Source organism: Pinus tabuliformis, chromosome 1_2 (assembly GCF_031772625.1).
Source record: "Pinus tabuliformis cultivar Carrire ecotype Pingquan chromosome 1_2, CPIR1, whole genome shotgun sequence".
In the NCBI taxonomy this organism is placed as follows: Eukaryota; Viridiplantae; Streptophyta; class Pinopsida; order Pinales; family Pinaceae; genus Pinus; species Pinus tabuliformis.
This window is the reverse complement of record NC_142298.1, coordinates 940,750,460-940,777,640: the sequence shown is the minus strand read 5'-3', so window position 1 is coordinate 940,777,640 and position 27,181 is coordinate 940,750,460. Positions and strand designations below refer to the sequence as shown.

Below are 27,181 nucleotides of genomic sequence, written 5' to 3'. Positions count from 1 at the left end.
CAGAGGTATCTCATCCCTTCGTGATGGCCTACCCGTCCTTTGACACGCATGCCCTATAATATGCTTTAGAATCTTTAAGCAACGTAGGCCACCACAATCCGACATGCAAAATCTTCTGTGTCGTTGCCTTTCCTACATAATTTCCTATCACAGCTCCTCCATGAGCTTCAGAGAGGATGCTACTTCATTCAAAACAAGGCACGTATCATCGGAGTATCTTGTCTGATCCCATCTTATACAAATTTCTGGCAATCACATAGAAATCAGTCGCATGTACTACCAATTCTTTCTTCTGTTGACTGGTGTAGCCTTCTCGAGCTATCCATGTGGTCAAAAGGTGGATAATATCTGCAAAGTGGTTGTCTGCTACATGCACTGCAAAGAGTTGTGTGTCAGGTAGCCCTTCCTCCAAATTAGTAGGCTCCTCCCCCATTTCAATTCGCGAAAAATGATAAGGTCTTGAATTCAACCTTCTTGGTTTGACAATTACCTCAAAGTCGTATTCTTGAAACAACAACAGCCATATTCATGTCTTCCCCCACAACATAGGCTTATTGACTAGGTACTTCAAAGCAGAGTGGTCTGTGTACATCTTGAAATGTCCACCCAAAAGATAGTGCCTAAACTTTTGGAGCCTGTACACCATAGCCAATCCCTCGTGCTCTGTCATTAAGTAGTTCTTCTCGACCTTTGATAACTTTCTGCTTGAAAATGCTATAGGGTGATCCATTTCTCCTTCACCAGCCGATGTCAACACTATTCCCAACACAATACATAAGGCATCAACATGCACATGGAATTCGTTCTTCCAATCCAGGAAGACCAAGATCGGGGCGGTGACCATCTTTTCCTTCAAGACATCCAGACCACGCTGACATTCTTCATCCCAACAAAATGTAGTTTCCTTCTTCAGTAGCTTCTCCATAGGCATAGTAATCTAAGCATAAGCCTTGATGAACTTTTGATAGTATCCAGTATGGCCTAGTGTTGCGCGTAACTGTTTGACACTTCTTGAGGCTTCCAAATTGATTATTACCACGATCTTGGCAGGGTCCACCATTAGTCCATGCTTGCATACCACATGACCTAGAAAAATCCTAAAGGGGACACAAAACAAGCACTTCTTCACGTTTAGTGCAATCTGATACCTTCGGCACATATCCAACACTAAGCGCATACTGGCTACATGATGCTTTACTAGCCCAAACACTCTCGAGTCATCAAAATATACCTCCAAGAGTTTGTGAATAAACTCTTTGAATGTCGCAATGACTACGCGAGAGAATATCGTCAGCGCATTCTTGAGTCCGAATGGCATCACCATATACTGGAAACACCCCCATTCCATCGCAAAGGTTGTTTTACTCCTATATTCTTGCGTGATCTTGATCTGATGGTATCCAGAGAGCCCATCAGTAAATGAGTAGTCCTCCTACCCTCCAACATTGTCCAGTACCTCATTAGTAAATGGTGTTGCGAAAGGATCATGGACACAGGCATTGTTAATATTTCTTAGATCTACACAAATCCTTATATCTCCCTTCTTCTCCTTTTCCTAAACTACCATTGGGCTCACCTAGTCATATTCCTCCATTGGTTCAATAATGCCTGCCTCAAGCATCTTGTCCAATTCCAAGGGGACCTTTTTCTTGTATTTGGGATTAAGGTGATATGGCCTTTGCTTAACGGGCTTCGCGTCCGGTTTCAAAGTTATTTTCATCACTCCCAAATCGCCTATGATTCCTTTTAAGTCCAAAAATTTTGTAGGAAACAAGTCCTGATACTCACGAAGTAATTCAGCAACTTTATCCATTGTGGCATCATCCCAATTATCTCTGATCTTCACAAACTTGGGCTCCACTTCAGTACCAATGTTTATCTGCCTAGTCTTAAGCGGCACGATGATATCCAGGTTCTCTATCTGTAGACCTTCGATCTCACAGCGGCCTTCTATTTCTAGGATATTGATATTCTATGGATCCTCATCCTCCCCTTCAGTGGTCATGTTATAGCATTCCAGTGCATGGCGCAGCTGGGTGCTCCAATCCAATTGAACCAATTCCAAAGGATCCTCCAAAAATTGGAAGATCGTTTCCTTAACCTCCTGTAGCACCTCATCAATGCTTTCACTCTATGGTGTCATGGTGGAGATCTGTTTCAAAATACCAATTCATAGGGGTTATATCCAGAGTGTGATAGAATAATTGCACACATTCTAGCTGCGGATCCGTTCCATACACTTTAGTCCATTTGCCAAAAGATCACACGGATCATTCCTCCCATCATATTTCTCAATTAACCGTACTTTAAGACGACCAAATTGCATCCTCGTCATCCTCCTATACTCATGCCACTCATCAAAGTTGTCTTTGTGCATACCCCACCACCAAGCAGGTGTAGCGTGCAGTGCCAAATCCACCGCCTGAAAGCAGTGATCCTCTAGAACTTCTCTTTCAAAAGCATCCAAAAACTTATCTAAGTCAGTTAAACCATCGTAATAAGGTAAATTTCTTACCTCCGATGACACACAGATCAACGATTTGGTCATCGTGTTGCAGCGCAGTGTGGATACTTCATGCAACCTGTTTTGCGAATGTTCCAACTCTTCATCTAAAACCGGGGTACAGGAAATTTCGTGGTCCCATGCAATCCGTCCATCAGCCGTTGGGTTAACCTAATCTTGGTCTCACACCGTAGTTTTGTAGATTTGATCCAAATCATCATCACTTTCCTCATAGTTGCATATCGGTTCGGCATAGCGCGGTCCTTCTGCAAGGTCCAATGGTCCTACAACGCAGAGCAATTTTCTTTCCAATGACATTGTCCGCTTCTTCAAGTTGATGATCCCATTCATATCAATAACCCAATCTATTCGAAGGAGTGTGAGGTATGGATTGTTGTCATCAACAATTTCTATCACTTCAAAATCATCCAACGCACTCACACCTTCTATATCTAGGGTAACTCCCTGCAATCATCCCATAGGGATAATCTTTTGTTGGTTTTCCATCCTTAGTTGAATTAGTGACCACTACAGCATAGGTCTCCCCATTCTCTCCCAGGTCTGTTTATGCAATATGTTTGCATCAAACCCCAAATCCAAAATAACTTAGTCCATCTCATAGTCTCCTATTTTTGTTGTAAGCCTCATCTCGCGCCCTGTTCTCGCCTTATGCTTACCAATATTTTTGACTATGTGGGGTCCATCAAGAGCATTATCCTTACCAACACACTTGTTTATCGATTCCTGTAGCCCTTTCACAGCCTTGCTATCATGCAGTAGTTTCATACAAGTCTTCAAGAAGGTGGTAAGCACAGAGGGGTCAACCTCTCTAGGCACGCTGGTGCCTGGCAGTTTTCACTGACTCCCTGAGGTAGAGGTTTCAACGAAGCTTTTCTTTGCTCCCATGAATGTTTCCTTCACACAATCCAGATCGAAACCAGTTTCCTTTTTCGGGGCCTTGCGCACCCATCCACCTTCTTCAAGCTGTTTTCCCTTATCGTCACTAGTTGTGATCCCACTTTGCAGCACGATATTCAAATTCAGGTCCTCTTCGTGGGCTCAACCCTCATTATTTGTAAGTTTTGGGTAGGATGTTGAGGCTGCGACTTCTTCTCTTGCATCTTGGCCATCAGCACAAGACATTCTTTGATTGTGTGGTCAAACTGAGTGTGTATTGACATGACGGGTGTGTCTGATTCATACAATCCCGCGCATAGTGTCCTAACATTCTACAATTGTAGAAAATGACCTACCCAATACCCCTACCAGGTCCTCCTCCTCCTCGCCCTCATCCGTGTCCTTGATATCCTCTGCGCGCTCCCCCAGTGCCCTGATCTGGAGGCTGAGTTTCCACTTGCACCCGATACGTATATGTAGGTTTTAACCTCGTACAGAAATTACCTGCATAAATTCTAAAACACAAAAAATAAACAATGTGAGAGCATCACACATAAAACACATATACACAGATATTTTCCCCTGGATCCCAAAACCGGGACTACCAGATTGATTTTTCATTATGTTCCTTTCAATGTTACAATACATATTTATACATGCCGAAGCATCCAATACCATGGACCGAAAACCATCGCACCCAAAACCATGTGTGAAAACCATGCACAAAACCATAGGTAGGTTCGCCCCACCTAATATAGGGTCCAAAAAAAATTTCCTCAATGCACTGCCCTGAACCCTATAGAGGGTGGCTACCCACCCCCCTCTAATCCCCTGGTTAACTAGGTAGGCTAGTCGTGGAAAGAATATAACACAACCCAACATTCTCCCACTTGTTGTTTTCTTTCCACAGAGGGCCACAAGAGAGCTTAGTCATTTATCCAACCTGCAACGCCCATTGTTTCTCTACACCAAGAGAACTTCTCAAAGCTCACAGATTTTGTCAATGCATCTGCAGTATTCTTCAAAGTGTCCACCTTTACCAGCAACACCTTTTTGTCTTCTATCATATCCCTCACAAAGTGATACTGAACATCAATGTGCTCTGTCTTTGAATGGTAAGCAGGGTTATTTTCCAAGAAAATTGCTCTTTGGCTGTCACAATCTATCCTTATAGCTCCCTGTTCTAACCCATACTTGAACACATCTTTGCAACCAAACTTCTTCCTTGCTTGCATGAGTGGCTGCCATGTATTCTTCCTCTATAATTGATAGTGCCACTACAGATTGTTTCTTACTCATCCAACTGACTGCACCTCCAAATAGGCTAAACACATACCCACTTGTAGATCTTCTTTGATCCAAATCTCTAGCCCAGTCTGCATCAAAAAAGCCACAAATATCCAAAACTTTGTCCAATCCTGGTCTTCCTTGGTAGCACAAACCATAATCACTAGTGTCACGCAAATACCTAAAATCCCGCTTCACTGTTGTCCAATGCTCCTTCCTTGGTTTTGACATAAACCTAATCAATGCTCCCACTGCATGTGAAATGTCTGGTCTAGTACAGACCATTGCATACATCAGACTACCGACTACACTTGCATATGGAACACGGGACATGTCCTCTTCCTCTTCTTGTGTCTTGGGACACTGTTAAGCAGATAAATTTACACCTACAGGAATAGGAACCTTCATCGGTTTACTATCCTGCATATTAAACCTCTACAATATTGTCTTGACATACTTCCTCTGTTTTAACCAAAGCTTCCTCTTTGCCTGATCTCTTTTAATTTCCATGCCCAAAATATAGCTTGCAGCACCGAGATCTTTCATGTCGAATTTGGAGGACAATTGGGTTTTCAAATCCTGGATAATTTCTTTGTCATTTGCAACCAGCAACATGTCATCCACATACAAGACCAGATAAATAACATGGTCACCAATTAATTTAAAATACACACAGTTATCTGCTTTGCTTTTGGTGAAGCCAAGTCCCCGTATAAATGTATCAAATTTCTGATACCACATCCTTGGTGACTGTTTTAGCCCATACAGAGACTTCTTTAACTTGCATACCAGTTTTGTCTTACCGTTCACCGTAAAGCCTTCAGGTTGCTTCATGTAGATCTCCTCTTCCAGATCCCGTGGAGAAATGTTATCTTCACATCCATCTGTTCTACCTCAAAATCAAAAGCAGCAGCAACAAATAAAAGTAATATAATAGAAGATACCTTGGCAACAGGAGAAAAAATATCACCAAAATCAATTCCCAGCACCTGGGAATAACCTTTTGCTACCAACTGAGCTTTGTATTTCTCCACCTTTCCTTCTACATTTGTCTTCTTCTTGAACACCCATTTGCTGCCAAAGGTTTCCTTCCAATCGGCAACTCTAGCGGATCCCAAGCCTCAATTTTGTGCAAAGATGCCATTTCATCAACCATGGCCTCTTTCAAAGTTTTCCATCCTCTGAATCTAGTGCTTCCTTCACAGTTATGGGATCATCATCAGTAATAGATAAAGATAAATTTAAACAGAAAGAAGATGGACTATACCTTTCTGGCTACCTTCTTTCTCAAATTGATCTTCTCACAACCAGAGTTTGTGGCTCTTCATCTTCTGATTCCTCTTCTGCCATAGAGTCGAATTATTCCTCCTTTAGCTCAAACCCTCTGTTCTCAGTTTCCTTTGATGGGACTTCATGTTTAATAACACTTTTCACCTCTCTAAACACCACATCTCGGTTGTACACAACCTTCCTTGTTACTGGGTTCCAAAGCTTATAACCCATTAAACCATCCTTATACCCAATAAATATGCACTTTTGAGATTTACTATCCAATTTTGTTCTTTTCTCCTTTGGAACATGTACATATGCATAACATCCAAATACCCTCAGATGTGAAAGAGAGGGTTTCTTACCATTACATACCTATTGTGGAGTCTTGTCCTCCAATGCCAATGAAGGTGATATGTTAACCAGGTAACATGCCGTCTCCACTGCCTCTGCCCAGAATTCCTGTCCTAACCCAACACCACTGAGCATGCTTCTTTCCCTTGCCATCAACGTCTTTTTCATTCTTTCTGCAACTCCATTTTGCTCAGGTGTGTATGGAGTAATCTTTTGTCATGCTATACCACACTTCTTACATAATTTTTCAAATTCCTTGCTGCAAAACTCTCGACCATTATCTATCTTCAACACCTTTATCTTCTTCTCTGTATGGTTTTCCACCCAAGCCTTAAATTCTTTAAACTTGCCAAAGACTTTAGATTTATTCTTGAAGAAATATATCCATGTATTCCTTGAGAAGTCATCTATAAATGATACATTCACTGTGCACAAGCTCTAATATTTGTTTCGCCCTCTTACCATTAGAGGGGAAACTCACCCGATTTTGCTTCACATAAACACAATTTTCACAGAAATCAAAATCCAGAGAGCTATTAGTCATACCCTCTACCATACATTTATCATGAAGTATTTGAAGGCCCTTCTCTCCAATATGTCCAAGCCTTTGATGCCATGGCATGATCTTTTCTCCAGAGACCACTAGATTTTCTGCTCCACTTTCATGAACCACAGAACTGTTGCACCCATCAATAATAGTGCTACCTTGCAGCTTGTACAGAGTTCTAATCCGAACTCCCCGCATCAATACAAGTGCTCCCTGAAGGTCATCTTGCATGTATCTTTCTCGAAAACTGTTTTTACGCATGCATCACCCAGCTTGCTTACAGAAATTAGATTTTTGGCGAATACAGGAATATGCAGAACACCCGGAAGTGTTCTAGCCCTTCCACCTTGCAACTTCAACTTTAATTTTCTACGACCAATGATTCTAGCCTTCCTATCGTCCCCTAAGAAGACATCACCACCATCATATTTCTCATACTCGCAGAACCACTCTCTATGGGGAGTGAAGTGAAAGGATGCACCTGCGTCAATCAACCATGCCTCATGATCTACATCTATAATTGAAGAATCCAAGTATACATCCCCGCCTTCATCTGAGGTGGTTTTTTCCTCTGCAGAAGGAGAATCATCAGATCCCTTTCTTTTGTTAGGAGCTTTAGATTTACAGTCCCTTTTGTAGTGCCCTTCCTTTCCACATTTCCAGCACACCTTTACATGTTTTCCTGGAGATTTATATCTCCCTCTGGATTTAGATCTCCCACTCGATGACTTATTTTTGTTTCTGTTCTGGGACCGTCCTCGTACAGACAAGGCATCACCATTCTGGCTCTCCATATTTTTCCATCTCATCTCCTCTGTCAGCAAGGATGAGACTATTTCATCAAACTGCAAGGCAGTTGCATTGCTACCTATTGCAACAACCAGACTATCCCATGAAACTGGTAGAGAACACAACAAACTGATGCACTTATCTTCATCTGAAATTTTAATATCAACAGATAATAACTTACTTACCATAGTATTAAATGTGTTCAGATGCTCTGTCACCGAGTCTCCATATTTCATCCTTAGGTTATACAGCTTTTTTCGTAGGAACAGTTTATTCACCAGAGACTTAGATTGGTATAAAGTCCCTAAATTGACCCACAAAGCCTTAGTCGTAGCTTCCCCTAATACATTCAGCAATATTGAATCTGAGACACACAATCGTATTGTGCTCTTTGCCTTCCAATCCAACTTCTTCCATTCTTCATCGAAGACTCCCATTGGTTGAGTACCCGGATCTACCGTGATCCAATGATCATTATCTACCAATAGAACCTCCATCTTGAGTTTCCATAACTCAAAACTCTGACCATTAAATTTCTCGATCTCTATCTTTCCACTGCTCGCCATCTTCTTTCACCACCAGAATTGATCTCGCAGATCTCCCACTGAACAGGGTCTACCACAGGCCCGAGCGAAACCCCTTAGCAACAAAGGCATACCCTTGAAGCCAAAACAACTCTGATACCAAATGTAGGTTTTAACCCCGTACAGAAATTACCTGAATACAAATTGTAAAACACATAAAATAAACAATGCGAGAGCATAACATATATACACAGAGATTTTCCCCTGGATCCCAAAACCGGGACTACCAGATTGATTTTTCATTATGTTCCTTTCAATGTTACAATACATATTTATACATGCCGAAGCATCCAATACCATGGACCAAAAACCATCGCACCTAAAACCATGTGTGAAAACCATGCACAAAACCATAGGTAGGTTCGCCCCACCTAATATAGGGTCCAAACAAATTTTCCTTGGGGCCCTGTCCTAGACCCCGTAGAGGGGGGCTACCCACCCCCCTCAAACCCCTTGGACAGATGGGGCTCCTACCCCCCCTGTGACCCCCCCACTGCACAATCAACGCAAAGAAGGGGGGGCTTTGCCCCCCCTCTAACTCCCCGATTAACTAGGTAGGCCAGTCGTGGAAAGAATATAACATAACCCAATAATGTAGGCATCCTCTCCATCATTAATTCATAGCTTCGACAGTGGTGCTCATCATGGCCCACCGATTTGCAGAAATCGCAGAACAATTGTTGTGGTGTCTGTACAAACTTTTGCAGCAAATGACAATTATCTGTGACATGTTTTCTAGCTACTTGACAAATAGCGCACCATAGCGTGAGCCCCATACTTAGTCCTACTGGAGCTTCCTGTCTCAAGGACATCGGCCCTCCCCCTGTAATGTAGTTCGTGAAGATAGGGAAATGATCTTTATCATGTCGCTGGCTCTTACACTTGAAGCACCAGACTTCTTTGTGAAATGTTGTCCTAGCCTCTTTTTCTTTTTTCAAGCTCTGCAATTCCAAACTGAGGTTTTTCAACTGCAAGTGAATTTGTTCAACTCCCAAAGACACGTCCTGAATAGGTGTCTCATGCAATCTCATCACGATTTCAAGAGCTTCCGCCTGAGTTCCTATATTTTTGTTGCGATAAAGCAATCCTTAAGTGGGGCAGGAGCACGACTATAAACCAATCATGGTGCTGACTACCTGTGAGATTCATATTAGCTTCGTGGATCTTTCACTTAAGTCTTTGATCTAGCTCCCATGGCGTTTCAACGGGCCTCATTATGATTTCCTTAAATCCAATTACCGATTGCGAGGCAGACTTAGGCTTACTGAATTCTTTGTTCAAAGCGGTCTAAGTGTCTACTAATGATGCCAACGGATTATCAATGCAGTACTTAACGTACCATTTTAGTGTGTGATCCTGCAGAGTGGTAACCAACTACGCCTTCTTTATATTATCGTCTGTAATCTGTTGTGTTGTCCACACAATGTTCGTAACAAACCAAAATTGATCTGGATCCTCACTTCCCAAGCCCTTGAAAATTAGCAACTTCATTGTATTTGACATGTTGACTGGCAGAGGTGGTGGTGGTGGTGTGGGCGAAGGTGTATGTTGTGGAGGTGAAGGCGGAGGTGGTGTGGACAGATGAGGTATTCGTGGAAACCCCTGCCTTTTCAACTGAACAGTTCTCTGCGGTGACGCCTGTGCTTCTCCCTTGTCATCACTCACAGGAGGTTCAATCAACGAGCTATATTCAGGGCTTGTTCTTCCCCTATCCCTAAAGAGCTTCCCACTTCACATATCTCCAGACATCAAGGTAGTGACATAACCCGTTTCTCACACAACAACATCTTAATTCGAGTATTAAAAGATCTTTGATACTTACCTCGCGGTCCTTTGAAGAAACGTCACTCTGCTTCACAGTAATTGACTGAGGTGTCGATCGTGAACTCTGTAAAAAATCCTCCTATAACCCGATCAAGCCAATGGTCAGTAGCGCGTACGATCTTATCTTCAGAAGCTTCCAACCTTCACACTAATTCTAGAGTCCACACTATTGGACCGTCAAGCTTCCACCTCCCTTGGCCATCTGCCAATTTAGCTATCCACTCGTATAGTTCAATCGAGAAGGTACAGAAGAAAATTTCATGTATTTCTATGTACAAATATCTGTCCAACCACTGTTCTTTTGTCAGGTGTGGATTCTTGTTTTCCTGCACTGCGAATTCGTGGATCTTTCTATCCAATCACTTCTCAATTTCCTTCTTGGTCATATTCCAGTGATGCGACATCACACATCTCTTTATGTAGATCCTGATCCTTGCAACATAACCATTTGTTGGCTTAGGGGGTTCTGACCCAGGTTCAGTCTTAGTTGTGCCAAACAAATCCCTACACTACTAGCCCTTTAGGCATCAATCTACGGTGCGCGGACTAAAGTCTCACCTGAAGCAGTATGGGGGGATGCAGGTAACCAAGTTTCTGCACCCAAAGATCAGTGTGATGTCCCTCTACAACCTAGATCTGCCTTGGCATAGATCTCTAAGCTCTTATGGCTTATCATTGTAACTTCCTTTAATCGACCACTAGACCTTCGTGAAGGTCTACAACTGGATTTCGCAGACCCTAAATAGGCCAATCAGCTACTTACGCACACCCTAACGTACCTCTAGATCAATATTTACTCAAATCTACCTAAGTGTTTAATAACTTTAACATAAAGTGTTCGGATCTTCGCGTAATCACTTAACATTAATTGCGTTCAGATAGTAATACAGATCAAGTAAATTCATGCATCAATCCATCATTATTTCATAAATACATTATTCATCACAACATATATCACAATCATACATAACAAAAGTAAAGAGATAAAACACAGGAATTTTTGTAATAATCTTCTTGTTGATCTTCAGTATAAGTTTACAGACTCAATACTTCCTGCGCACTCAACTGCAGGGGTCCGCGCACTCAGTTGTGGATACTACTATAGGCCTCTGCACACTAAGCTGTAGAGCTTTTTCCCCTCTAAGCCTACTTCTCTGTGCTAGAATCCTTCACTTGTACCCATAGACTAGCTTCCATTTCTTGCCTTAGACTCTCTAAGACACACCTATTTATACAATCCCATGGTCCGCAGACCATGGGTGGATCTTCAAAAATCCGACTCAAGCTTACATAAAGGATGGTAAAACCCTTTTTTGACTCTTAACTAGCTACACACTCCGCGACCACAATTTGCAGAGACTTTACATCTTCTTACATAAAAATTTGGGCTTTTTCCCCAAAATTGACCCTTGGGGACCCCATCTGAACACTATCACCCCGAGCCAAATGCCAAAGCTTGAGGTAGAGTGCTTTCAAAGGTAAGCCTTCAACAAGTGCACAGTTGAACCAAAACACCACCAAGCCACCATGCCTTCATCTTCAGGAAAATTCATTGATCTTTTGTAATGCATATGCACAAAAAGTTTCAATAGGGCTCTTCAGCTAGATTATAGCTCTCTCTAACGCCCAACAATCATAACTCCAGTTGCTACCTTTTTTTCCTCTTTTACAGTAGTCCTAAAATGTCACTATCTCTGCTTCTTCTGCAGCTTTTGTGTGCTAAGAGGTTTTCTCTTTCTACGTATTTTTTGTGTGTGTATTTTTCAATCCTTCCCGAGAGCACATGTATCCCTGGGTTGAATAACCTTTGGGTTCTCTTCCACAACTAACTTCCCCCTCTACTCCATGGTGTTATAGAAGTCCCCTTCTCTTAGACAACATATCCCATGTTGCTTTAATGTTTTTCCTATTCCTACTTGCTAAGGGAGTCAAAGTACACTTGCCCCTATCCCTTTTCCACTAGTTAATTTATGACATAGTCATCCCACTCAACTAACTAGGATTGATATTTAAAAAAATTATTCCCTCAAGTAATCTTTTACCAGTTAATGGAATCCATGTCTATCTGCCTCAATTAAAAGTACTTACATTGCATACATAGGCATAATCAATTAGGTTGTTGCAATCCCCTTCCCCTTAGGGGAACACCGTCCTCGATGTTCAATGAAACACACTTGAAAAACAAACATACTATTTCATGGAGCTTTATAGACTCAACTTTTTACAAGATTTACAATTTTCCAAGAATTTTCTTCAATCAACAAACAATATATGATAAAAATCAAGTTAGAATTCAACAATCTCGTAAAATTATGATATACATTAACTCATAATTCAACCATTTTTTCACTAATCCTCTTTGTAGTATTTGGATTCTTTAGGCATGTCCAGACCAACTTAGACTGTTAGTTTCCAGTGTTGCTATGTTGTTTCCTTCATTCCCTCTTTGTATAGTTTCAACTCATTGTTTCTGGGCACACCCCCAATGTGCTTCTGACCCTAATCAGTTATGCTCATGACTAAGAACCCCAATTTAATTTTTGGCCTTCCCTTCTCTACTTCTCAGTCCCTCGGGCCATCTAATTACTCCCTCTCTGTGTAGTCACTCACCTTCCAAGTTAAGGCATCCCCTTCTATGCTTCTCAATCCCTCAAGCGATCCATCCATTGGCGAGGCTTCCTCACATCGAAAGTATTTCAAATGCATGGCATATCCTTGCCTCCAAAACTATCATATAGGTCATAAGATGCCTCGTTGTGATTAATGCGCACCATTGAGTACTAGTGTCCCACAATATCTCTATTCCTAAAATCTTTGAGTTTAACATACTGTTACCATTTCACTGTACAATCAACTTAGTTCATTCGAATGGGAAATCCATATCCATTTCTACATCATGGGCACATAGATTTCATGAGACTTGTCATAAGGAAAATGTGATTCCATATGCTGCAAGGAATATATCATACAAATGGTGGGAAATTTTAGGGTTCTTGAAATATTGCACCTTTAACATCTTTCTCTTCAGCTCTTCTTTGAAATTAAACATAGATTTGGCATGTGCTTTTGTAACCCTCCTATTTACGTCAACCGATTTATCAGGATCCATCACTATTTCCTTTATATGCCTCATCATATCTATAAATCCATCAGTTGTTGGCCCAAAGTTCCTATAAATATCAAGAAATGTACTTAGAGAGTGGAAAACTATTTTAAATCTTTCCTGACTCTCTGTAGGGAGCTCCAACCTCTGAAGATAGTTCTTCAAATTTGAATAATGAGTTGTGCACCTTTGTAACGTACATTATTGGATATTTGCTTCCCAAGGAATCTCATTAGGAATATCTGAAGGATAGGAGGGGATCTCAAACATCTAAAAATTAATGCACAACTTAGGAAACATGTCCCCATCCCGCAAAAAAAAAAAAAAACATATATAGCTTTATAGTCCCTTAACTTTAACAAACCGTAAAAAAATCATTTATTAGAGATTCAACTTAGATGAAAAGCAGTCTAAAGAGTCATAGCAAAAAAAAATGAAACAACTAGTTATAAGAGAGGCAACATGCCTTCCTCCCTAGTAGTACCATTCGTAACATAGATATAGTTTAGGATTCCCAGAGCAACATGAAGTCCTTATTTTGATAAACCATACACCACAGTGTTTGATTCCTGGTATATATACAATCCAACCAACAACTTAGATTAGGGGGCATGAAATTGGTTTGGCCCAAGATCTTGTCGATGGGAGCCTTTAAATCCCCATAAATGAAGTTGTGATGCACTATAGTCTCTTAACAAACCATAATAGTCCCCAAAGTGTCATGATTTATTCTCTAGTGTTGGTATGAGGTCCTCCACTATGGAAAATTTTATAATGTGATTGAGAGAAAATTCTAAGCCACACACGGAAACCACAGATGCCTCCCTGAGTGACATTGTCAAATAAACCTGCTGGAAAATGTATTTGAGTGTGACTCGGTATTAATCCCAATGCTTTGACAATATGTCATAGGTTCCCCTGTGTATTAAGTCATGCCAAAATATAGGAACATATCCTGGGAACATTTGTAGGAGTCCTCTAAAAGATACACAAGTTTCTCGCATACGAGAGCTTCCAAAATATGTATAATGGTACAGAATTATGCTTCCCATGGATGCATACCCACAATTTGAACATAGTTCCAATGTGGTGAATTGTCAGAAAGTGGCAAATTTTAATACCAACAAAAATTGAGTCCACATCTGCAAGGTCAATGAGCACTGCAAAAAATTATGAAGAGTTGATTCCAGTGATTTCCTACAAAATGGGCACCATTCTAGTCCTTGGAAGATCTTTTTGCACAGGTTGTGCCAGGTGAGGATCTTATTATGATAGACTAACCAAAAAAAAGGATGATCTTAAAGGGCACTTTCCATTTCCAAACTTTCTAAAACTGACCTGATCTATTCAAGGAGTAGTATGAGGATAGGATATACATGTATACTTCCAAGACCACCATAAATCCATGTTGTAATTTCCTGTACCATGTAAGTGAATCCCCGTTCTCATTCTGACATAGACGAACCAGGAATAGACTCTGAATATATTGTTGCCAAGCTATTGTATATTCACCACACATGCCAATTTCCATCACGTCCTTCCAAATTGGATAATAGCCTCTCCATTGACTGATAACCTAGTCCAGAATGGAAATACCTCTGGCATGAAGAATATTATCTAATCCCTGCAGGAGGTAGTTAGAGGAGCAAACACCTATCATAGAATCTATACTAATCAGAATTTGGTTCCATTTTCCAAAGGACAACCAGAGCATATGTAAAATCATCTTTTGAATTTGTAGAAGCTAAACCAAATATAAGAGCCTGATCTAACACCAATCCCTCCCCTTCTAAACCATTCCATAACAACCTTTCGCTTCATGTGTTTCACCTTAATAATATTCTTCCATAGTCCCTTGCGATAAAGTGCCCACCAAAGGGATTTAATGAGAAGAGCCCAACCAAAAACCCACAATTCTAATAAACCCCAACCACCACTCTCCTTATCCTTTGTAATCGCTTCCCAATTTACCAAATGAAAATTTTGTATATCACCAGTACCAGACCAAAGGAAGCATGTCACAATAGACTAAATCTTCTTTACAATAGACACTAGAAGAGAAAACAAAGGTGTCCAATATATTGATAATTGTTGTAGAACTAACTGAATAAGAGAATATATTCCCCCCAATGTGATCCACCTGTGAGTCCATATATTCAATATGTTATGGAATTTATCCAAAAGCCAAGTCCACTAGCCAACTCTATATTTATTCAGCTTCAATCTAAATCCTAGGTAGGTTAACCCATCCTCCATTTTTTTTATCTCAACTCCAAAAATCCCAAATATGAATTCAAGCTCCTCCCTATCACCATTAGAGTAACGAAGGGTTGACTTACAACCATTTGCTACCAGACCATATTTTGCTCCATGTCTCATTAGTATTGAATGTAATACAGTCCATTGAGATCGCAAGATTATTCCAAACGTGAGAACATCATCAACGAAGAAAATATGTGATATCGAATCTCTATGAGGCAACATGAGTCCTCTAAAGGTATCTAGTGGTATAGCCTCTCCAATCTTCAAGCTTAAACCATCCATGACTAGTATGAAGAGAAGTGGTGATAAGGAGCAACCCTATCATAATCCCCTGCAAGCCCTAAAGAAGTACGAAGGAAAACCATTAATCAAAACGACAAAACTTACCGAGGTAAGGTAAGCCATGATCCATTCCACATTGTGCACCGAGAGTCCAATTTTAGTAAGAATTCGATGAAGAAAGGTTCATTCAACCTAGCCATATGCTTTCTGAAGATATAATTTCATATCGAGGGCATCCAACTTTTTAGTATAAATCGAACATATGCACTCATGGGCAATGGTAATAGCTTCGTGAATCATCCATCGGTAAGAGTGACCTTGATATGACCAACAACGATTTTGGATATCATTTTATGGGTAATATTATAGAGGTAAATCGACCTATAGTTCAATAAGGTGTGTGGATGTGAGGCCTTGGGAATGAGAGCTAAAAAAATGGAGTTTATAGCCTCTATTATGCTTTTAGTTGTGCGGTATTCCTCAACCATATCCAGGAGATCTTGTCCCATCAACCCAAAGAAATGTAAAAACAACTCCATAATCGAGTCGTCTGGACCGAGACTTCTTTTCCTTCACAAAATACTTGAGGACCAGAAGAATTTCATCCATAGTGATAGGGCGAAAAGGTGAAACATTTGTAGAGTCCATAAACATAGTGGGATAATTCTCAATCCCCCATAATTGGTCCTCAATATTGACTCCCTCACAAGTCGAGAGCATGCCCCAAAAATATATTACTATCTCCCTCAAGATCACCAAAGTGGAATGCACTCTGACCCCAAAGATTGATTCAATGTCCCATATAGAATTATAGTTCCTTGTGCAATTAGCATATTGATGAAAAAGCATGTGTTTTGTTCGCCTTCTTTGATCGAGATTGCCCTACTTTTGAGTCGCCATGAAGCCTCTTATATGGCTAAAATAATCCTCTTTGATCTATGTTACATCATATCTTAATCCCACATACATTTTAAAACAACCTATTTTAAATTTATTAAACATACAAGTTTTATATATATATATATATATATATATATATATATATATATATATATATATATATATATATAACTTTTACAATTTTTTCTTATTATCAATTTTAGAATTTGTATTTTATTTATTAAAATTAAACTAACTATCATTTAAATCTAATTGCTTATGGCCCTATAAATAAAAGTCCAAATTGAAATCCCTAGTTGAACAATTTTTTCTTTTAAAATATAGAACTACCAATACCAATAATACTAAATTTTATTTTGCATGAAAGTTCTAACTGCACAACCATGAAGTAAATCTAAGTATATTTGGGACAAATGGATTTAAAGACAATAACCATCCATTTTAAAATCATGATATGCAAAAATATTCCTCAATCAAAATAAAATAAAGTAGTAAAAACCAAGACTACTATTCATTTATGTATACACATTTTGAAAAAGGTATAACCTAAATCTTCCATTTTATATATAAATTTATAATATTTTTCTAAAAACATAATATCCCCTTCACAAGGACTACATTGTTTAGTTAAAATTTTATTTTTTTATTAAAAAAAAAAATTAACACCTCAATACTCATAATGCTTTAATATGAATAAAAATATATCTTATTATAAATCACAAACAAATCGTTCCTAATAAAATAATTAGCATCAAATAATAATATAATAATATGTTTCAATAATTAACCCTCGTTACTTAATATTTTTCCCAGCATGAGTTAGAGTTGAATTAGCTAACGAGATTCTTTAATCTGAATTAACCCACCATTGTAGTTGGTTGGTTTAACGAATAATTCGTACTCTCAAATTTCTTTCAATGTAACAATGATTGATTTAGAGCCAAACAATGCTTGAAATCATTTGCTTGCATGAGAAGCCTAGACCGATAATCCTTAAACCATTACAGGTTGAAACCTCCCTTTCCAGGTTGAGGTTCTCCCTTTTTATGCGGGGTGAGACCTCCCGTTCATAGCTGAAGGTTTCCCTCTTCAAAACATCAGGAGCACTTCCTCTAGTAAAAGACGTGGAAGAGTTCTAAGAACTGCACTAAGCATTCCAATGTTGGTGGTCATCCTTAAACCACCTCCCTTGATACCAACATTTCAGAGAGCACATTAGCTTAGTGTTGCCATGCATTTTTTGCACATTTTGTGTTACAACTCTTTTCTTGCACTCATACATAACCCTTCCGATTAAGGGGGGAATGTTGGACACCTAATCCTCTAAGGATTGGTGTGGAAGTTGAATAACCAAAAGGAGTCGAAGAAACCACTTGGAATATGAATCCAAGGGTCACACCATGTACTATAAATGTATATTATGTCAATAATAGATGCACTCTCATGCTTATCATTCATACTATGCGTACACCATGTATATGTTTAAAAAAATCTACCCAAATAAACCAAAATGTGGTTTTTTTGAAACTATTCCCTAGAGAATAGGTTTACCATTGTTCGATTTAAGTTTAGTTAATGATAACCCCATAATTCAACAACGGATTCAGACATAAGTTAGGAAAAAAAAAATTTAATAATATCTAATAAAACTCTTAATTATTTATGATTTTTAAATTTAGTTATCCACTAAATTCTATATTTAAGACATTATAACTTTTGTTTCTATAATTAAAAGTAACATTTAAGAAAAAAACAATTAACTTCATTACCTATCAAATAATAACAAATTAATTATATATAATAAATATAGTTATATTCAAATTTTGATATATTAAATTTCATTGAATATGGTTTAATTTTTCACTTCAAAATTTCAATAAAATTTAAAAAAAAAAAAATTAATTATTAAAAATATATTTTTAAAAGTATTCCATCTTATTTCTTCAAAGTTAAATATAAACATATTTTAAAAATATATTTATTACAATAATAATAAATTAGTTATAGATAAATAATCATAATTATATTTAAATTTCCATATATTAAATACTAAATCAAATTCTTTTGAATATAATTTTTGCCCAGAAAAACTAGATTAATAAATATTCGTATCTTTAAAAATATTACATCTCATGGAACCATAAAACATTACAACATCATAATGTCACCATGATCAAACCAACCAAATGTTAATAAAAAGACATGATATAAAACAGTACAACTATAAAATTAAAATCAAGTATCTTAACGGGCACCTTACCCAACTTAAGTGAGATACGATCACTTCCTTGAACGAATCATTAGTCTAGACTTTTGGGATCATCTTCTGAAAATATTAGTATCGGACAATAAATTTACCATGTACCATGCACTCATTCGGACGAATGTTCAAATTCCAACGCTGTGATTATTGTCAATTCACGGGGAACCGATGGAATTCATGGATTTTTTCAAAAAACTGACCGTTCTAATGGCAACTCTAAATTCCGGAACATATTTTCTTTGGAGAAAGCCGGCTTTAATGTCAACCAGAGGAATCATTAAGTTGAGACAATTGGAATCACCTTGTGAAAAGATTATCATCTGAGAATAAAGTGTACCATGCACTCATTCTAAGAATGTTCAAATTCCAACGCTGTGATATTTTCAATTGACAGGGGGCTGATGAAATTCATGGAGCATTTCCAAAAACACGACCGTTTTAATGGCAACCACAAATTCCGGAACATCTTTTTTTAAGAAAAAGGCCGCCTTAGTGCAATTCTAGATTTTGGAACGGAACCTGTTTCCTTTTTATTGATGATTGCAATCATAATACACGTTGAGATGCTTTGTTTTTTATATTTTGTTTTTGAAAATTGTTCATAATTGAATTTTCTATAATTTTAGTATTTTAAGAGTTTTGATTTCAAATAATAAAAAATTATTATTTAAATAAAAAAATTATTTAGGCAAGAGACATTTCATAATTAAAATTAAATCATGTTTAATAAAAAATGTGTTAATAATAATTATGGTGTTTTTTATATAGATTTAATAGGAATTGGTTTTAATGTGATTTTTTGGTATGGGAATTTTGGTATGAAAAATTGAGGTTAAATCTTGATTTGTATTATTTAAACTAGTTTTTTGACTTTATATATGAATTCAGCACCTTCAAAGAGAGCACTTGGATCGTGCACGGGTTGCCCATACTTGTGATTTCAATAAATGTTAATCAAATTTTAAAAAAATTAAACCAGAAAAGCCCATGTGAAAATTTTCAAAAAACACACTAAAAACAACTTGGAAGTAATCAACGATTACTGAATTGAAACGGATTTAATTGGTGATTACTGAATTCATCATGATGATGTGCCTTCCTAGACCTAAATATAGTATTGAAGTAAGCAATTTCAGCGGACAGAGAACAGAACTATAATTTTCGCAGTTGTCTATAACACGACTTTTTGAAAGCCTTTACGGTTCCGGTCAAAATCCGGCAGGAATTTATTGGAATCGCAAGTTTGATAGCTAGTTTCCAGGGTGCTGAATCCAAATATGCAGTTAAAAAACCATTTTAACTACAACAAATCAAGATTTAACCTCAATTAACCATTTTAACTACAACAAATCAAGATTTAACCTCAATTTCTTCCGCCGAATCTCCAAAAAATCGCATTATAGAAAACTCTATAATTTTCAAGGAGAGTTATGAATGCATCTTAAGTCCCGCATCCCGAGTTTAAATATAATAAAAGCATCCAGAACATTGCAAGAAAAAGAGTGAATGTCACAGCATGAACCCCGTGCCTCTGCCCCCACACTAATCTTCTCCAACCTGCTGTTTCTGCTGTGGACGCCATAATGGAATCACCAACCTACATCATTCAATTTAACATGCGACCCACAGTAAAACCAGGCGTCGTTGGCACACTATTCGATAAAGCTCTGAAAAAGTCGAACTCCCCTTACGTTTTTCCACCGAACCCGACGATGCCATTCCGTGAAGGTAACAGCACCCCGAAACTACTATCATTACACACGAAGATTACGCAATTTACAACAGGAATTCTCGAATCATTATTAATGGCAATGGAGCTGTTCGATCTCTCTCAGCGTGAAATTTTGCAATCTTTGTTAGATTTATTTGCATGATTGTGCTGGTTCTCACCGATATTAAAAGTATCCCGGCTTCCAATTGTTTGCTGCAAGAATTCAATAATGAGGTTCGGGATTATAGGGTACTGGGTACTCGTTTTGAGCGCCATACAGGTCTCTGTGGCTGCTGCTTGTTCGGCTCCAACGGTCACATGCGGCTTCAGAAGCTGTGACATAACGAATTTCAGAGGGTCATGGCAGGATCGGAAGGTCTGCAAGGCCGAAAGAGTTGTGTACCCGAGAAGCGAGAAGGAGCTTATCGAGGCGGTAGCAGGCGCTGTGAGGGAAGGGCGAAAGATAAAAGTTATGAGCGTCGGGTCTCATACTTTTAACCGGTTTGCCTGCCCGGGTGGCAATGCCGGAGTTCTCATCAGTACTCGGGACTTCAATTCAAGAATCAGGGTGAACAAGAGCTCCATGACCGTTACAGTCGATGCCGGAGTTCAATTGAAAGACCTAATTAAACGTTTGGCCGCGAAAGGGCTGACCCTGCCGCATACTACTTACTGGGACGCAGTTTCCATGGCCGGCGTCGTGAGCACGGCGGCTCACGGTAGCGGGCTCTGGGGAAAGGGCAGCGGAGTTTTTGAATATGTGGTGGCGATGAGCTTGGTGGTTCCCGCGCCGCCCTGCGAGGGTTATGCGAAGCTGGTCAGACTGACGCAAAATGACGAGGATCTGAAGGCTGCAAAGATCTCTCTCGGGGTGCTGGGAGCCATTTCTCGGATCACGTTTGCAGTTGAGACGATGTTCAAACGGTCGGTTGTTCTCAAGTTGAGAGACGATTTGGATCTCCCAGGTGCGGTCGTACCTTTTGCCCGAGGGCACGAGTTTGGGGACATTACGTGGTATCCTTCTCTTCGTCGGGTCGTTTACAGGATAGATGACCGGGTTCCCGTTTCGGTTCCGGGAGGGAAAAAACCTACAGATTCTCTTCCGACCGCAGACCGTGCAGACTATCGTCCAGAGCAGACAAATAGGTAATCCCACTGGGGTATAGGTTATTTTTCACCCTTCTTTTGACTCAATTGTTGTTAGGTAGGAAACTTATTTTGCCCTGATAGATCCTAATTGTTCGTTGGGAAACTTATTTGAAGAATTTCATTTTAAATACAAGAGATGCATCGAGTACAGATCGGATTTGAATCCAGGTTCAAAAACTCCACTTCTTTTGCTAAATTTTTTGTGGGTTAATGTTAGAATCTAAGGTCACTGCACATGTTCATTGCAAATTCAAAGCGAGCCCATTCCATCTTTTCTTATTGTCAGTTTATCAGCTCGAATTGCAGGAAGGAAAAAATGGAACATTCGTCAATCTAATCCTTTTAGTTTTAGTGCCTTGGTAAATTCCATGCTGAAATGTAGTGGTTTTACAGCCAATATTAAGCTTTGTGCAGGATTGCCTTTATTATCCTTTTCTTATCCGGTTGAAAAGGCATTCTCGTCCTTTTTTTCTCATCCAGCAGACACAATGAAAAATCAATAAAATTAATCATTAGTTTGTAGGTTGAAAAAGCATTTTCATCCATTATTCTCATGCCATGATGGGATGAAAAAGCAATAAAAATCATTTATTATGTGTTTTAATGCCAAATTTTTGAAAATATGAAAATGTAGTGTTGGCTAATTTTCGTTTTTTTTTTTTTTTTTTTTAAATTCATATTTAATTTATTTAAATTGAAATATATATATATATATAATCTTAAAAATAATCAAAATTATATAAATATTATATAAAATTATTAAATTTTTGAATATTTTTATAAGATTTAAATATTTTCATAAAAATATAACTAACCATTTTACATGTTAGTAATATTCTTAAAAAAATTCTGATTGCCAATTTTAAGTATAATTTGAAATCTAATATGAAAATAAAATAGAATAATTAACTTAGCTGGTTAATACTAAAATATTTCTGGAATTTATAATCAAATTTAGTTTCTACTCATTATCACCCATTCAACTTTTCACGGATCTAAGTAACTCTGGCCATTCATCATGGCTATAAAATTTTCCTATAGTTTCATCTCATTATCACCCCATTCACCACCATTTTCAAGGGATGTAGCCCGGAGCTTCCAGTATAGCCATCTTTACCCTACGAGCTACAATAATATATGTTCTCAACATCAGAATCTCGATCTATATACCGAACATCTGGCTCTCTATGACGATCACGACCACGAACATAAGACTCTATACTAGAATCAGACTCTTAAGAAATTCCAAACCTGGCATGGTGAAAGGGACGGAGTGAGTTAGGCGTGCACGGATACTTATTTTGGACAAGGCGGGAAAACCTAGCATGTTTCTTTATGGTTTAGTGTATTCCTCGGGAGGGATAGATCAATCAATCGACTAATCAATCGATCAACTGGGCCTGCAGACCAACACCCACCAGGAGGCAAATAACAACAGTTATTCACCTACATATTTGTTTGCAGGGAGGGGTGCATTTTTGACAGCATTATCGATTCGATGGGCGATAAAATTGCCATTTATCTGTCTGCAACTCTCTTGAGCTTTCGCTTCTGTTGTCTATTTTAAGTATAAATGGACCTCTGGATCCATACTACATGAATTTTGTATTATATATATATATATATATATATATATTGTATTAACGAACCCTAAGATTCACTCTACAAATTGATATAGTTTATTACGATTGCAGAGGAACAGATACAAGCAACCAAGAACGTGAGCAAGCTCTGCCAGATATCGAGTACCGGACTGAGCCAGACAATGCATGCAGGAGGTGGATTCCTGAACGATGGGATCAAGTTCACGGGATTCCCCGTCGTGGGATATAACAACTACATGCAGTCCTCCTGTGGATGCCAGTCTGACCCCAAGACTGACCATAATCACAAGGCAAACATATGCCTGGCTAATGCAAATCATTTGAGGGCAAATGATATCATCTGCGGGTGGGATTCGAGAGTGAACGGGAGTTTTTTCTTCCACACTTCCATCGCCATTCCTCTTTCCAGTATCACCAGAGCTATTGAAGACATCAAGCTCCTCCGTGACCTAAACCCTAAGGCATTTTGTGGGATAGACTACTACGGAGGCTTTCTGATGCGTTTTATTAAGAAATCGGAGGCCTACTTGGGCTTTAAGGAGGACACTGTCGATATAGAATTCTTCTACTATCGCTCTCGTCAACCGAATGCTCCCAGGTGGAATGAAGACGTGATGGAAGAGATTGAGCAGCTGCTTCTGCAAAAATATGGTGGAAGGCCACACTGGGCGAAGAATCGAGTGTTTACATTCGATGGAACTATTCAAAGAGCTGTGAGCTTGGAAAAATTCTTGGAGGTAAAGCAGAGATTTGATCCATTTGGGTTCTTCTCAAGCGAGTGGTCGGATGCTGTGTTGGGCAAATGGAAATGGGCCACAGTTCAGAGATGGCGAGACAGATGTGCTTTCGATGGATTATGCGTTTGTAAAACAGATCGTCATTGCTCTCCACCGTATGGATTCTTTTGCAGACCGGGTAAAATTTGGAGAAGTGCTCGCGTTTGCAGGCATCAATGAACAAGAAAATGCTTTTTTTAGGCCAATGTCACAGAATTGGTTAAAGTTTTTGTAGGTTGAACCCGTTATAGGATTGGATTCAAGGTTTCCAGAATTTTTCTTTTAACATGATATTAACCTGTTTTCTCACACGATAAAGATAGGTTAGCTGTTCGAATCATTATAGTTCAGATCATAAATACCTTTGGCTGGATACTATGTAGTAGCATTGACAGTGACACTCATGTCCGTGAGGAGAGACTTTTACATTAAGCTGATCTGAGATGAGTTCGAGAATTGATTTATGCATGGTTTATTATGTTAACACGATTTGGCTTTTTTAAGTGGTATTTCAATTTTACTAATACAAATTTGATAATTAGATAATAGGGACAAAATTTGGAAGTATACTTCTTACAACTATTCAAATATATTATTTTTTCAATATTTTTAAAAATTGAAATAGAAAAATTATAATTTTGACGATTTCCAAAAATTTATTAAAAATTATTTATTACAAATAATAAAAATTATAGTTTTACATTTAAGATAACAAAATATGGAAATTTTTGTATTTATAGCAAATTATTTTATAAATTACATAATTTGATATTAAATAAACTAAATTTTTATACAAATTTCATATTACAAATAACCATACAAATTCCATATTATCATACATTTTATATTACTAACCTTCTTTATTCTTTATATTATAATAAAATAAGTTTTACACTTTTATATGAAAAAAATCATAATTTTTTTTATTTAAATTATTATTAATTTATACATTACAAATAACACCTACATCAATACTTTCCTTTACAAACCTGCTTTCTCTATTAACCTATTTATATCATAGCCCCTAACATATTCTAGAACTTTCTTATCTATTCTAGAAATAGGTAGATTTCCCAAAAACAGAATGAATGGATTGTCGAGATATAAATAAATAGGTAGATTTCCCAAAAACAGAATGAATGGATTGTCGAGATATAAATACGGCTGGAAAGAAAGCATAATTAGCCAAAAATCAAACAATAAGAAGCATGATGTCAAGATAGATAGCATGAGATCAAGAAAATAGGGTACATTGCTTGATAAATTTCGATATACATCCCAAGCCTAATCTATATTAATATGAATTTCGATAAAAGCTTGCCTCCAAAATTTCATTTAAATGTGCATTGTTTTCTCTATATCATCGAGTACTGCACCGAATTTGTTAGACCAAACAATGCGCATCAGAAATAAAAATAAACATACATACACAGCACATACAAAATCACAAAACCATAACACAAAGATTTTAACGTGGTTCACCCAACCAATCTGGGCTACGTCCACCAGAATAGAGGCATCGGAAATATTATTATTCAACAGGAGATTACAACAATTTTAATTCTTCACACATACTCTCAGCTCACCCTATTTTCTCTACACACAGAGAATCCTCTACGGGATTACATTTCTTATAGCTGGAGTATAAAACTGAATCATAAATTCCCTCACAACAAATATAGAATGTATTAACTCCTCCTCAAAAAATACTGGAGCTAATATAGCAACTAATCCTATTGTTGTCACATACATGAGATTTTTGCCAAATTTAATAAAACAGAAAATGTCAACAATCTCCACCTTGACAACAATTAGCCTGATACCCTGTTCATTTATTATTTTTATCTTTTCTACAAGCCAAGAGAAGCCAGACACCAATGTAGCTTCTCTAACAAAACTGGTTTCGTGAACATGTCTGCACAGTTTTCCTTTGTATGCACTTTTTCAAGAGAAACACCCCTTTCAGTGATAACCTGTCTTACAAAATGGTACTTGATAGGTATATGCTTAGATTTACTATGATAGGCCGGATTCTTAGCCAAATGAATTTCACATTGACTATCACAAAATAACTTGATGTTGTCCTATAACCTACCAAACTCACCAATCAAACATTTCAACCAAACCACTTCTTTGCAAGCATGCGAAGCAGCTATGTATTCTGCTTCAGTAGTGGATAAAGCAACAATATTTTGTAGCTTTGACATCCAGCTAATAGCTCCACCTGCAAGAGTAAAGACATACCCTGAAGTTGACCTTCTCTTATCCAAATCACCTGCAAAATCGGAATCAACATATCCGCAAACAAATTCACTACTTCTGTTATAAGTGATACAATAATCACTTGTGCCTCTCAAATACCGAAGCACCCATTTCACTGCTAACGAGTGTTCTTTTCCTGGATTTGCCATATACCTGCTGACAACCCCAACTGCATGTGAAATATCTGGTCGAGTACAAACCATCGCATACATTAAACAACCTACTACATTGGCATATGGAATTCGAGACATATATTCCTTTTCTTCATTTGTATTAGGACATAAACTTGAAGAAAGATTAAAATGGGAAGCTAAAGTGACTGAAACAGGCTTCACATTGTTCATACCAAACCTCAAGAATATTTTCTCAATATACTTCTATTGTGATAGCCACAGCTTACCATTGTTCCTGTCTCTGAAAATCTCCATTCCCAAAATTTGTCATGCTGCTCCTAGATCTTTCATATCAAATGTCCTAGCCATCTGAGCCTTTAACTTGTTGATCTCTAGTATGCTTTTGCTTGCTAAAAGCATATCGTCAACATACAACACTAAGATAATGAACATGCCATTACTTAATTTCTTAAAGTAAACACAATGATCATATTCACTTCTTATATAATTTTGACTCAACATGAAAGAATCAAATTTCTTGTACCATTGTCGAGGCGATTGCTTCAGACCATACAATGATTTCTTGAGCCTGCAGACAAATTTCTTGTTGCGATCTTGAACAAACCCTTCCGATTGTTCCATGTAAATCTCCTCATCTAAATCTCCATGTAAAAATTTAGTTTTAACATCTAGTTGTTGTAA

General features: G+C 38.1%; 1 pseudogene; it reads left to right on the top strand.

Moving 5' to 3' along the window:
- The first annotated feature begins 20,716 nt into the window (after positions 1-20,716).
- Positions 20,717-24,452, top strand: LOC149209045 (L-gulonolactone oxidase 3-like; annotated as a pseudogene).
- Positions 24,453-27,181: the final 2,729 nt, after the last annotated feature.